This window comes from Apteryx rowi, unplaced genomic scaffold, assembly GCF_003343035.1.
Source record: "Apteryx rowi isolate R43461 unplaced genomic scaffold, aptRow1 scaffold_13, whole genome shotgun sequence".
Classification (NCBI taxonomy): Eukaryota; Metazoa; Chordata; class Aves; order Apterygiformes; family Apterygidae; genus Apteryx; species Apteryx rowi.
Window position 1 is genome coordinate 4,870,608 of NW_020447530.1, and position 13,197 is coordinate 4,883,804.

At 47.7% G+C, this 13,197-nt stretch overlaps 1 protein-coding gene across 8 annotated transcripts in view; it reads left to right on the forward strand.

The window, feature by feature from the left end:
• Positions 1-12,363: 12,363 nt before the first annotated feature.
• Positions 12,364-13,197, forward strand: part of FBXO34 (F-box protein 34) — a 29,946-nt gene continuing 29,112 nt past the window's right edge. For 7 of the 8 annotated variants that reach the window (XR_003251950.1, XR_003251952.1, XM_026056081.1 and 4 more), the window contains exon 1: positions 12,364-12,442. The gene's annotated coding sequence lies outside the window, so the exon portion shown is untranslated. The remainder of the gene's footprint in view (positions 12,443-13,197) is intronic. The other variant, XM_026056089.1, reaches the window with a different exon arrangement.

A 13,197-nucleotide genomic window follows, 5' to 3' on the forward strand; every position in this document is an offset into this window, starting at 1 on the left:
CGCCCCGCGGGACCCGGGTTTCTCGTGGGCCGCGGAAGCGGCTCGGGCGGCCGCCGAGAGCCGCCTGGGCCGCGCTTCGCGTCTGCTCGGCGTAGTTGGACGTTGGGGTTGTCCGGCGCCCTCGGGGGGAAGCGAGCGGGAGGGGGGAAAAAAAAACAACAAAAAAAGAAATCGTGGAGGCAGGAGGTCGTTCTGGAAGTCCAGAGTCCAAACCCGTAATGGCCTGGCGCTGGTTAATGTTGTTACTGCTGGACGCGGCGGCAGCACAACGGCTGCTTGACTACCAGAAAAGAGAGGAAAAAACCAAAAACCGAACCCAACTCTAGCTCTCCGCTCGTTTCGAGCAATTCGGGCAGGCTTCAGCAGCGCAGCCCTGACGCTTGAACTCTTGCTTGCGTCCGAGCGACTCGCTCTTCGGCGACCAGGAGGTTTCCCCGTGCAACCCCGCTTCGGTTGCGCCCAGGTTGCGTTTTTTGCCCTTGAAATCCCAACTGGAAAACCTTTCCCGGCATTTTGATTCCATTTTTCTTTTTTTTTTTTTAATTAATTAATTAATTAATTTTTTACTTAAATAGATGGCTAATCCCTTGCTGCAGGGGATGGGGGCGTTCTGCACGTGGGGGTTTGGGCGCTGCGGGGAGGGGAAGGGAGCGCCTGGCATCGCCTTCCCGCGCGCCGCCCGGCCCGACTCAAAGAGCCCCATTGACTCGCCGCGAAGGTAACGTGCCCAGCTCCCCTTTTGGGCGGTAAAACCATAAATTCGCTCTAGCACGGGGCCTTGGAGGGGAAGAAGTGGAATGTCAAGGAGCCGCCTGCTAACAAAGACGGCGCCTGTTGATTGCGCGGCGCCTATCGAAATCTGCCCTCTAAATGACAAAGTCCCTTTTTAATAGGTGTGAAAGCTTGTGGGATTTGATTTAATACCAGTGTCTTAAAATCTTCTCGTGAGCTCCATGTGACTAAGTTGTTTCTTTCATATTTAATTGGAGAGCCGGGCAAAGGTTGAAGAGAAAGCCTTATGTTTTGCCAGACGCTCTTTAAAACTCTCTTTATTTTTATTTTTTTCCCCCCTCCGTTTAGATCAGGATCGTGCGTGTACGTGAATGCCTCGTCAAGCTGCAAGTAATTTTCCCGCGGGTGTATGAAGCATCTTTGCGCGTCCCTTAAAACGGGGCGCTCGTCCCGCAGCACGCGGCAGCCGCGTGCCCCGGCGTTTCGCCGGCGACACCCTGGCCAGCGAGGGTGCACGTTCGCAGAGACGGGGCCCCTTGGTCAAACGGGCGCAGCTTGGATACCTGCTTCCAGGGAAGATAACAGCTGTTCTTGTAGCCGGTAGCTCAGTCTGTAAGGAAAAAAAGTAGGATCGGGCCTAAGCCTCCGATTAAAAGATGCTTAAGCTTTGGAAGCGTGCGTAGCTCTTGTTCCTGCCTGTTGCTTTTCTTGGCTTTTGCGGGGACTTTTTGGTCAGCGGGCTTCTTGCTAGGCGTTCCTCTCCTTAGCGTTAAAGCTTTTGAAGGAGATCTTAGCATAGGGAGAGCTGCTGATTAGAAACCAACTCCGCGGTGTTGTAAGCTGTGGAGAGGGCACAGGAATGTTGGCTTGGTATGTGTGGTGGTTTAGGTTTTTTTTTTTTTGTTTTTTCTTTTGTGCCCTATTTTAATGAGTCTGTTTCTTTAAGCTATTTTGACTCTATTAACTTATTAAGTAAAGTTAGCATGTATTGAAGTTAGCGTGACAGGCTTTAAAATTTGTTTTTAGCGTGTGAATGTTGCCCCGTAAAACAAAATAAGGACTGAATCAGGATAGCTGCCCTTAGTGCAGATTCTGGGCGAAGATGTGGAATTAGTATGTGTTTATTTCCTAATTAATTTTCCTTTTTTTCCCCCTGTCGTGGGTGGGGAATATCTACTGTATCACTTGTTAATCCTACTGTCTCGATCTTATGCCTGTAGCAGACCTGGAGGTGTATTTGCCAGCGCAGGCATGGTAGGTAGTTTTAATCTAGTTATTTTGGGCAGCAGGACTGGCTTTGGTGTAGGGTGGGCTTCTGTGGCTTGCATCCGTGGTGCTCATTTGGGCAGCTAGGTCATGGTAAAAATCTAGGTTTCTGCAGTGTCATTGCACCGCGTATCTGAGCTAGATGGACTAAATATAGTTCAAGTCTGCCCAAATGTGTTGCAGCTCCGTTGCAGTACAGTGATAATAACAGTGTTTATGTAGATCCCTTTCCCGTACATCTGAGGTTCAGCCGTCTCTTCCGTAGGAGCCCCATGGCTACTTAATACTGCTTTAAGAGTAAAAACGCACTGCAGAGGTACACATACATGGCTGTTAAGAAAATGTCTTTTTTTTTTTTTTTAATCAATTAGAAATGGTTGCTTGGTATCTTGGGGTGCAGAAAATAGTGCTCTTTTTCGCAGGGTTAAAAAAAGAAATCCTGCTTTAGAAGCTGCAGTGCCTGCAGTTCAGAGCAAAGTAATGCATTTGGGTACTGCTGAAGCTGAATTTCTGCCAGTTAAAAATCTTGCTGCCCTAATATGCCACTCTGTACAGTGCTGGGAAGCTAATGTGCAATGTTCTCCTGGCTTGCAGCAAAACAACTAATGATTAAAAATTCAGCAGATGTTGTGGTTCACTTAACTACTTGTTCTTGCATCATTCAGGTCATATCACACAATTAACGTTGCTAATGTTCAATCTAGCTTTTTTGGTTCTAAGAATGGAAATTATCTGAACTACCATGGGATTTATAGAACTGTTTTGGCAGGAACTGGGCTATGCAAAGTAAATTATTCAGAGCTGTTTTCATCCTTTCCCTAACTTGGAGAATCTCCTTTTTATTTCTCGGATATTATTTGTTCATGCCAGGCTTTCATTTCTGCAGCCTTTCTCGCTCTGATTTCTAAGTGATTTCTTTTGATTGCTTTGAGATGAATGAGATTTCCCCAGATGGGGGGGGGGGGAAGCATGATAGGTACAAAGTTTTGCATTCTTACTTGAACGCAGTATTTCATTTGGCCACAGAAGTATTTTTTTTTATGACAAGCCTCGCTTTGTTTCGGGCAGGATTTTTGGTGCTTTCGGTCCATTTACTTTTAACGTTGCAGAATTTTGGTAAATAACTCTTCAATCCACTGTGTCCCTTGGTTTGTAAACACTTAGCGACTTACCCTTTCTCTTGCCCTGCTATGTTCCTTTAAATACTTGGCAGTTTGGGGTTCTTTTGGAGCTCATGGAGGTTCTGGAAGCCTTTCCTGGGCTGCGTGGAGCTACGAAACAAGCTTGATGTGTCAAGTCTTGTCGCTTGTTTTTTCACTTTCTTTACCACCTTCTTTTTTTCCCCCCCTGTTTGGAAGCTGGTGCCTCCGCTGCAAAACAAGAAGCCGATGTTCTCCTTCGCCTTGACTGCACTAACTGTGTTTTTGCTTGACCTTCCTGCACTTTCTTGAGACTTGTCTGCTCATGCTCCAAGTACGAGGTTGGTCGTTGCTAGGTGGACGCCCCATGACGCGGTGGTTGCGTGTCGCCGTACATCTTTAAGGACTCGTACTGGTATAAGCACGATAGAAATACCGAGGTTAAGGAAGACCTACAACCGAGAAAGGTTGCTGGGTCCTTCTCAACGTCTTTGAGAGTAATCGGCTCTCCTGGGGCAGCGGTGGGCTTGTGCGCTTCGAGAAGGTAAATTCAGGACATAGAACGAGGTTGAGTATCTTGGTCAAGGGCATGGATGATCCAGCCATCGTTCTGTGCGGTGCTACGGACGAGCTGTTACGGGGCTTAGGAGAAGGCCGCGTCTTTTAAGCATGAAGTAAGTGGCAGATCAATAATAAGAACGGAAAAGCTGGATTTGTGCATTGACCCTACGCTATATGATAGCTGCGCCTGTGGACCTGGTTTTGGAGGAGTAATGGGCGGAAACTGGGGACTTCGAGTTTAAGTGCGTTCTTGAAACTTGCAGTTTGGGTGACTTCTCATACGCGTTCTGCCGATTAGCACATCCAGAAGATTTATTTTTAGTCGAGGCAGACATTTTTCTTTGAAGAAACCTGTCCGGGCTATGAACAGTAACGTACTTTGAGAGAACTTGTTTCAGCTGAATTGTTGGTAGATAGTCAATCGATTTCAAAACATGAAGTCTTAAGTATGCAACCCCTCCCTGCCTTTAGTATCCTGCCTAGAATGATGGAAAAGAAATATCCAGATTGTTTTTGACTTGTTCTTAATACCGTATATGCATTATCGGATGCCGTACTTGAAGAATTGATATTCAGCATAATGTTTTATCTCTGATTGCAAAAATAACTTCATACCCAGCTAATTCTGCCTGCTGGAAGAATAAGAGGGAGACTAACTTCACCGCTTTATTTGGGACCTGCTTATTGCTTATGTGCTAATTACTATGTATGAACTTGGAGAATTAGCATATTTTTTTGGCAAACTTTAACGGCAGCCATTTAATTCAGAATTTTTTTAACTTCAGACTTTCCCAACATCTCTAAGCTACTTCTAGCTTGTTTTGTGATTCGTGCTTCAGTATTTTAGAAGCTTTGATTTAGCAAAGTTCAGTAGGGTTTTTTGTTTTTTTTTTTTTTCCCCTCCTTGCAATGACTTACATAATTAAACAGAAACTTGCTGCCTTTTCCAGTAACTTTTAGCCTGGAACCTAACTGCAGAAATTCCTACTGTCATTCAAATAAAGAAGTGCGGAAAACAGATTTCTCTTAAAATGAATGCTAACACGGTCAAATTAAAACCTAGGTTCCAGTTGCTCTTTGCTATGTGGGAAGAAAGCAGGCAGTATTTTGGGTGTAAATGGTTTTAAAGGAGTAACCTTGGGGAAACTGGGGCATGTCAGGTCTGGCTGTGATTCTGCTGAAAGCTTCAGGAGCATCTAGTCTCATGATGTGAACTCCAAAGAGCTGGGTTATAAAGTCATCATTAAAGATAGCTACTAAATGTTCTCTCTTACCAAAAGGCTGTTTCTGACACATTTTTCAACTTCTCAAGGTGCCTAGCGGTGCCTGTTCCCCTTGGTTTGCTTTTGTTCTTGTGACCTCCTCCTTTTACCGCTTTTCCAGCTGCTAATCAAGGGAGGGCTATAATCTGTAAAACATTAAAATGTTTGGAATTTTGTAGTAAAAAACACTGTCCACTTTACTGGAATGCTGTTACGCAGTGGCTAACCTTCTTTGGGATGCAATAGCCTGGATCCATTTAAATTTTAATTATTCCCGGCATCGTGTGTTAGCCTGCTTTCTGTCTTAGCACCGTTTCTGTTTTGCGTTGTGAAATTTGCGGTCCTAGGTCCTTCTCCCTCCTTCCTCCTCCCCTTTATTTTGTCGATCACTTAAGAATGCAGTTTCTTCCTTGGGATGAACTAGGTTATGCTGCTCGGCTCTTTAATGCCTCCCTCTAACTGGCAGCATGCCAGGCGTAAAATCTTGCTCATAAGTCACTCTAGAGATTTCTTTGTACACGCTCTTATTTGTTTTTGCTTGCATGCTGAAAACACTGACTTTTTTTTTTTAAGTTTAGACCATGTGTAGTCATGTTTGTGCGAGTGCGTGTAGACTTGGGTGTTGCCACTCTCCTGCCCAGCAAGCAACTTAAGACCTTCCTGGGCATTTTATTCCTTCCAAAATTTCTCATAGCATTGAAGGCAATTGGGAAGGCAGCTTTCCCTGTGCATTTAGGTAGGTGAAATAATTCTCTGTTGCGTCTAAACTTCAAAGACTAGCGTGTGGCCAGCGCCTGTGGTTTGGCTTTCTGCAACATGCTGTGCTCGAGGCTGCATTTAAAGGAGTTTGGACGCTGGGGGTTCAAGCAGGATACGGTACGTATGAAGTGATGGTTGCTAGCGTTGAAGCGGGGTGCGTGTTCCCCGGGTCGGATGCCGCCTGATGGCCTCCCGGAGGTTACCCGCCGTTCCCTTTTGATTTATAAAGCTCTTAATCGAGGTCTGGGTCGTGGGCTTGGCCTCGCCTGAGCCTTTATTGCAAGATGCAAAACCCCTCTTCGTCATGAGGCCTTCGCCGTGGCGTCGGGGCTGCGGTGTTAGCCTATTTGCATCTTCCAGCAGGCACCGTTTGTGCTTCCTCCCCCCCTGCTCCGGAGGTGCGAGAAGCGCCCTGCAAGCACGTAGGCAAAGCCGCTGCTTGCCCCGCTCCCAAACCGGCCTTCTCCGGGGTGCCTGCCGGGAGCGCACGCCTGGGTATCGCTGCCCACCCTGCTGCGGGGAATTAGAAATGCAAATGCGGTGAATTAAAAGAGGTAAAGTGTGCTCGTTCATGCAGCTGAAATCTAAGTAAATCTGCTGCCACTTTTGAAATTCTGGCTGTCGGGGAATTACTGATCACAACCACCATGTTTCTCTTCGAGTGCTTCTGAATTTTTCTCAGGTGCGGTAGGACTGCAGATGTAGTCCTGGTAAAATGTGTCGTGACTTGGGTTGAATAGGACTCGGCAGATGTTGCAGACGTGGTTTTGATACGAGTTACTGGGAATTCTCTTTTAATGCTGAATTACAGCATATCCATTAAACTGGAGCTCAGAGCGGTTCACCTAGCGCTAGGCTCTCACCACTCATGATGCCGTGGGGGTCACGGGCAGCAGACTAAACCAGTTTTCCTGATGATTGCTATGTCGTGCTTTAACAGCTTATGCGACTGTTAAAACAGTGTCCACTGATACGGGAGCTCTTGGCTTCAGGGTGAATGGTAGGATGAATAGGAGTAGTTAACATGCCTGTGTAACGCCTGGCTCCGCAGAATTGTGCATGCTCCTCCTATGCCGAAAGGTGGGTGTTTTTTTTTTTCCCCTGTTTTCTTTTGTATCCCAAGATACAGTCATCGAGGAAAGTTAATTTTATGAAACTAGTACAGCTCGGTCCCTGGACTGAACGGGTCGGAAGAAGGGAAGGTGCCGCAGAATGCCCTGCTGAAATGGCATGTTTGTTCGGGGGGAAGCATTTTTAAGAACTTGGAAAGAGAACTTAACTGGGAAAAAAGTCACAGAAGTTAATCCGAGTGTGAGGCTGTTGCATCCCTGGGGGAGCTACACAAAGCAAGCTCAGTGATGCTGCTAGTGTCTGGTTTTCCTTCAGAGGTGGGGGAATTGCCTGCCGCCCCACTTGTGTTACAGCGGAGTAAAGCAGAAAAGAGTCAGTTTTCATCAGGTGGCTGTCCAGGAAGAAGAAAGAAAAGCTAGAAGATTGGATAGAGAAGTCTATCAGGCTGCTTTGCATTTGAAAAAGCTTAGAGATTAAAAAAAAAGAAAAAAAGTAAAGGTAGAAGTCAGTGATCACAGCTGCAGAGACTTTGCTGGGGGTGTCAGTGAGGCAAAGCCTGCTGGGGGAAGTCGTGGCTTTAATTAGAGCAACTGGAGCAGCTTGGGGGAAGGACTGATGAGCTTTGCAGCCTAAGTAACTCTCAACGTATCTTCCCGGAGTCGCAGTTTGGAAGCGGGCGTTTATTCCGAGTTGCAGTTTGGCTTGGAGTCTGTCCAGGTATAAGCCTCGGTTATGGAAATAGCCATATATACTGCTGTACAAGCAGAAGGCACAGCTCTTCAAGGGGAGGTGGGGTGCAAATCGCTTAGATAAAACCAGCCAGCATTCGCAAAGCCGGGTCCCTAAAGGTAGACAGGGTGCCAGTGTAAGGTAAGACCGGTGTGTCATCAGTTTAACGTGTTTAGTTCTCAGTGATCAGGCCCAGGAGGACTTAGTAAGAGATGCTTTAAGTTTCAGTAGAAGCTAATAGAAAGAGGAGTGCTCCCCCCCCCCCCCCCCAAAAAAAAAAACCCAACAAAAAAACTGTTATGCTTGTGCTGGAGTGGCTAAATGCAGGCAGGCTAACCTTAATATATGCATGCGTGTGGGTACCTGAGAAAACATCCCGTTAAATAAAGCAGTGACTTTCTTCTGATGCTGAGAATACCTTCCGCGGTCTCCCAGCCGGGGCCAAGCCAGACTTGTTAGCAGCTTGCAAGTGACAGCTCTGCTTTGCTTTGTAGGTATTTTAAGTGATGAGGGTAGCAGAGCTGGAGGGAGATGTGATAACGTCTGTGCTTTTTTCGTTGGGGGGGAGGAGGAGGAGGAGGAGATGGGACTAATTGCATACCTTCCCGTTCCAGCTCCTGAATTATCGCTGGAGCAGCCCCGCAGTCTGCTCTGATAGCAGATAAGCGGTGTGGCTTGCAGCACTTGAAACAAAACTTAAGTGCCCTTTCCTCTTTCCCTGGAGTGAAGCTAATTTCATTATGTGAATGTCAGCCAGGATGAGGTTTCTTGCAAGCGTCGTGATGCTTCTCTGGGCTCTGTGCATGTTAGCGGTGTGTCCCCGGTGCATCTGGCAAAAATATGCTAAAATACTGTATTCCCTTACTTAGCAGCTTCTGTTGAAGGTTCTTCAAGTGATTTGCTAGGTGAAGATGTGTTTAGCTTTGACATGAAGTGCTGCAAACACAGTGTCCCAAAGGGTTTAGATAAAACCGGTTAGTGTTAAGACTGTGTTTGTTTTCCATAGAGCTGTATGTTAATTAGGTTCTCTGTCTGCGTTAGGCCCTGCATAGGTAATTAAAACAACCCAAATAGACCTCCGCCACCGAGTCTGCTGCTTGAGAGCAGACGTCGCCGTGGTTAATGTGGCCACGTCGAGGAGCTTGCACTTGAATTGCGCAAATTTTGGTTCTGTAGCATGGAAACGGCCTTAGATGCAACAGATGATGCAAATGAGAACTGTTGGGCACAACTTCAGAGAGGATTTCTGTCAATCTCTGAAAGGGAACAAAAGTGCGTTTGTGCGTCAGTCTGAGTCCTGGTAAAATATTGTTCTTGGAGCTGCTGTTTCTGAAAGATGATGATTTTGAGGTAGCTGCATAAGCCTGGGAGAGAGCACCACGGACAAGTGCCTGGATTTTGCGTAGTCCGGTAGTGACAAATACTTAAACTCTTGTCAGGATAACTTTTTCTTGGACGGGCATGGAAGTGTTGGATCATTCTCACATATGCCTAAGAATATGCCTGACTCTGCAGTCAAGTCAGGGTGATGGGAGGACGGGAATGCATTCAGACAGATGTTTGATGATGAGCAGAGTGTTTTGGGAAAGAAAATGAAATAATGTGGGTTTTTTTTCTTTTTTCTTTTTTTTTTCCCATGTTGGTAGTTTTAGTCAGTTTGGGCTTGGTTGCATTGGTTGCAACGTGACCAGTAGGGTTGGTCATGTAGAACAGCTCAGTATGGGTCCAACTGCAGCATTAAGCTCCTAGAATAACTTCAGGTGAAGTGACGGTGAATTCCAGAGAATTAAAGACTGTGAGGTCCCCTATCAAGTCTTGTATTTATCGAATGGCTTTAAGACAGATCCAAACATGCTTTGCAAACTGACTTGTGCATGGCGCAGTGGAGCAGATACAGGCTTTGATGAAAAACAATGTGGGTTCTCTTTAATTTAAAAAGTGATCTAGTTTGTTGAGGATATATTTATTTCTTTTATGGGAGAAAAAATATTATCTAGAGCCAGGGGGTGTCTGACCTGTGGCCAGCTTGGACAGTTGACCCAGCTGTTTCCTGCGGTATCTTTGGGAGGAGATTGCTCTGAGGGCAGCAGAGGCAGAAGGGGACTCACCTGTGTGTGGGAGGCTCAGCTGAGTAGTGAGGAGGGGTCTCCAAAGTACAGCTCCTTCCTGCTGCGGGGGTAAGCTCTTCAGCGCGTACGCCTACAGCGAAGGTAAACGCTGCTTAAAGCAACACCTGGACATCTTTCATGCTGAGACGGGCTGGCGGCTGATAAAATAGTGTCTTTCATAGAAGTCTCAAAGGAGCCACAAAGCTAGATTCTGCTTTGTTAGCTGCTAGACAATTATGGTGTGATTGCGTTACCTTTCTCCATTAAAAAAAGCTAATCCTGCTGCTCAGAGGGGTGTGTTTGCCTTCCCAGCACTGTGCTTGACTTTGGAATCGCCCTGGTGCCCCTGTAAGTGGATAAGGTAGTCGTGGCCTTCCCTGTGCTCCACATCTGCTCTTGTTTACCAGCTTCCCCTGGCAGCAGTCCTGCCGTGGGTCTTCTCTGGCCTTTCTCTAGGTCTCAGTGGTTGAAGTCACCCCTCGGTACTTCCGTCCTCTCCCTCTTGTGCTTGGCTCGGGTATCTGGTTGCCCCTGGGCTGCACAGGTAGGAAGCAACGTGTGGTTGATTGAATGGGGAGACGTGACTGGTGTCTGCGGCTTTCTGCATTTGGGTGTTTGCGAGCTGGGACGGGGGTCCTGGGGCTCCTCGCGTGCTTCAACACATGGTACTTCATTACAGTCCATCTTGACTATAGGAGAGGAATTGGAGGCAAAGTATCTAGTACTGGGTTTTTTGGGGTGCAAAATTTTAATGAGTGCCTGGGGGGCCACAGTCCCCTAAATTGTGTGGTGTCATATAGATGTGAGCGAGCTCCCCTTCTTACAGAGGCTGTATTGAAACCCCTGTGCTGGATAGCGTCTCATCCTTTTTCAGAGGGAGCAGAGAAAGCTCGTTCCGCTTTATGTGAATATACTGTTCCACTTTAATGTGAATATACTGGATAGTTAATAAGAGACCTGTGCCCTGAATATCTTACTCAGCCTGTGTTACGTTGCAGGAACTCCACGGAGGTGGAACATACTGGCTTTATTTTGATATGAAAACCACTTGGCTTCAAGTCGCCCCCAGAATCTCGGCTCCTGCAGCCCTACAGGGTTGTAACTGGGTAACTGCTGGGTGTTGAAGGGCAGATGACGGGGGACAGCCGGGGAGGCTCAGAGGTGGCGTCGGTTTGTGGAACTTGCAGTTCAGGAGCCTGCGTGCCGGGAGTGCTGCGCCTCTGGTCTGTCGCTTCCTTCTATCGTTTACAAAATTGAAAAGCGAAGAGCTTTAAATTTTGTCTTCTCTGCAGTTGTGGTCCCTAGTAGCCATTAGTTGTAGCGCGATCTGGCGTTGGAGCTGCCTGCGGTGGCTAATTGTATAAGCTGAGTCTTGCTCACGCCGACGGGAGCGAACCAGCGAAGGTGGTTGTACCAGTCATCTAGAAACTGGTGTAGCTCAGGTCTGAATCAAGCCCAGGCTCTTCAGGCTCAAACAGGTTGTGGAATTTATTTTTACAACACCACGGGGGTGTGTGGCAGGGCAGAGACAAATCAACAGCGGTTCCCAGCCCCGAGGCTTGTGTTCGGCGTTAGATAATGCCGCCTGGGATAATTATAACCGAGGACCTGGGCGGAGGGGTGAGGAGAGGGTGAGGGTTGCGTCCGTGCGGTGCATGCCAAGTGTTCCTTGCCGTGCCTACCGCTCGGCGAGGGCACGGTTAAGAAATCGTGGGTGCGTCTGAGGTTACAGCGAGGATGGAGGTCAGCTTCGCAGGAGGAAGTGCCGCTGAGTTGTAGACACCGGGTGCTGGATTAAGAGGAGAAAGCGGAAGAAGGTGAACTGAAACCAGTCAAGCGTAAGGGGAGCGGCTGGGTTAACAGGGAGGCCGAGGAGGCGAAAGCAATGGGCCCCTGGGCGTTGGTGTGAATGGAAGGACAAGCAAAGAAAGGGGTTGAGCGTGGCTACTGAGAGCTCCCTGGCCTCTCCTCTCCGCTATCCCTGCAGCCCGGAGTCCTGTGATGCCAACGTAGCTTCTTCCTAGCTGTCCAGTGGGACTTCCTGCGGCAGGGCAGCCGCCTCCGGCTGCAGTCGGGGAGTCTTTCCAGGTGGTCACCCCTTGCTGAAGACTCCCTTGAATTGGGGTTGTTCAGCACGTCCAGCCTTAACAGAGCAAGACTTGGCCATGTATTTTGGCACATGCTGGGAGGAATGGTGGGACGTACCTGTCTGTCCTCACCTGGCTTAGTCCGTGTGTAGGTAGGTCAGCCCAGGGAGCTGCTTTTGCCCCAGCTCACCGTGGGTGCTCGGAGAGGTGGGAGCAGCGTGAGCGCATTCTCTGCTCCTTCCCGTGTGTCTCAAGCTCACAAGGGCTTGCCACAAAGCAAGCTGTGGTAGTTCTGTGCCATTCTGGCCTACTTCAGGTTTTTATGGAGCAACCCGTCTAGGCCACAGGAAAGGTGATGCTCCTCTTAGTGAGATGCTGCCTAAGGTGTGCCTGGCAGTTGGTGTCATTGATGGTGATGATTCAGTTTTGGGCAGATGAGATGTGGGGTTCTGCCTCTTCATGGGTACCAAGCTGTCTTTCGAACAGGTCCAAGTAGCAATGTACCGATAGCTTTCCATGTGTACCCCTTCCTAATGGGATAAAAGAGCTGTGTTCCTTGCTCTTTTATGTGTTAGACCGGTAAATCTCTGTGGTTTTAACACCATTAACTTGTAACTAATTTCCTTTTTTCTTCCCTTTTGCTCTTCAGAAATGCCCGTCTCGTGAGCGTGCAAGAAACCTACAGAACTGTAATGTCTAACCCTACCTGGAATAACAACTCTTGGAAGGTACCACCCTTTTTTAACTAATACATAGCTTTGTTATAGGATGGGTTAATGCACTGATTTCTGCTTCATGTGCAAAGCTTGAAGTTGAAGTGCCATGTCGTATGTAATGCCATGTTTTCCGAAAGGGTGACAGCCTTGTGACACTCCAGTTGCTGATTTCCAGAAAATCTGTGTGTAGCCCAACACGCGAGCGGGGTGCCAAGGGGGCCATCCCTGCTTCCCTGGGAATGGTCTCTCTCAGCAGGTCTGGTGCTGCCTCGGAACACGTTCGTTTCTATTCGGAGAGCTGAACTAAGCTTTCTTTGCACTTAGTGGCCATGTCTGGAAACGTACGGCCCTTTTTTTTAGTGATTCATCATGACTTGTCCGTTTGTCTTAAGTTAACGAGCTTCTGGATCGTCTTTCTTGACAAAAGGCTTCTAGGCGTATTTATGAGGAATATCACGATAGGCTGCGGTTGCGCTTCAACGCTTAGACTGAAATATGTCTTAACTGCTTGTGCTGCATTAACCAGCTTTCAGGTGTTGGCTTGCTCCGCTGCCTGATCCTGCAGTGATGCCATAATACTGGATTTTGGACTGCCCTGTGCATTGCTATGGCAACAGACTGATGTCACAGACTCAAGGACATGACTTCAGTGTACGATCATGCAGAGGCACGATCAGGTTTGTGAAGGAGAAAGCTGACTAATGCACGTCGCAAAAGCGAGCGAGGGAAACGCGGGTTACAGCTGACCAAGCAAGGTGTTTCGGTAG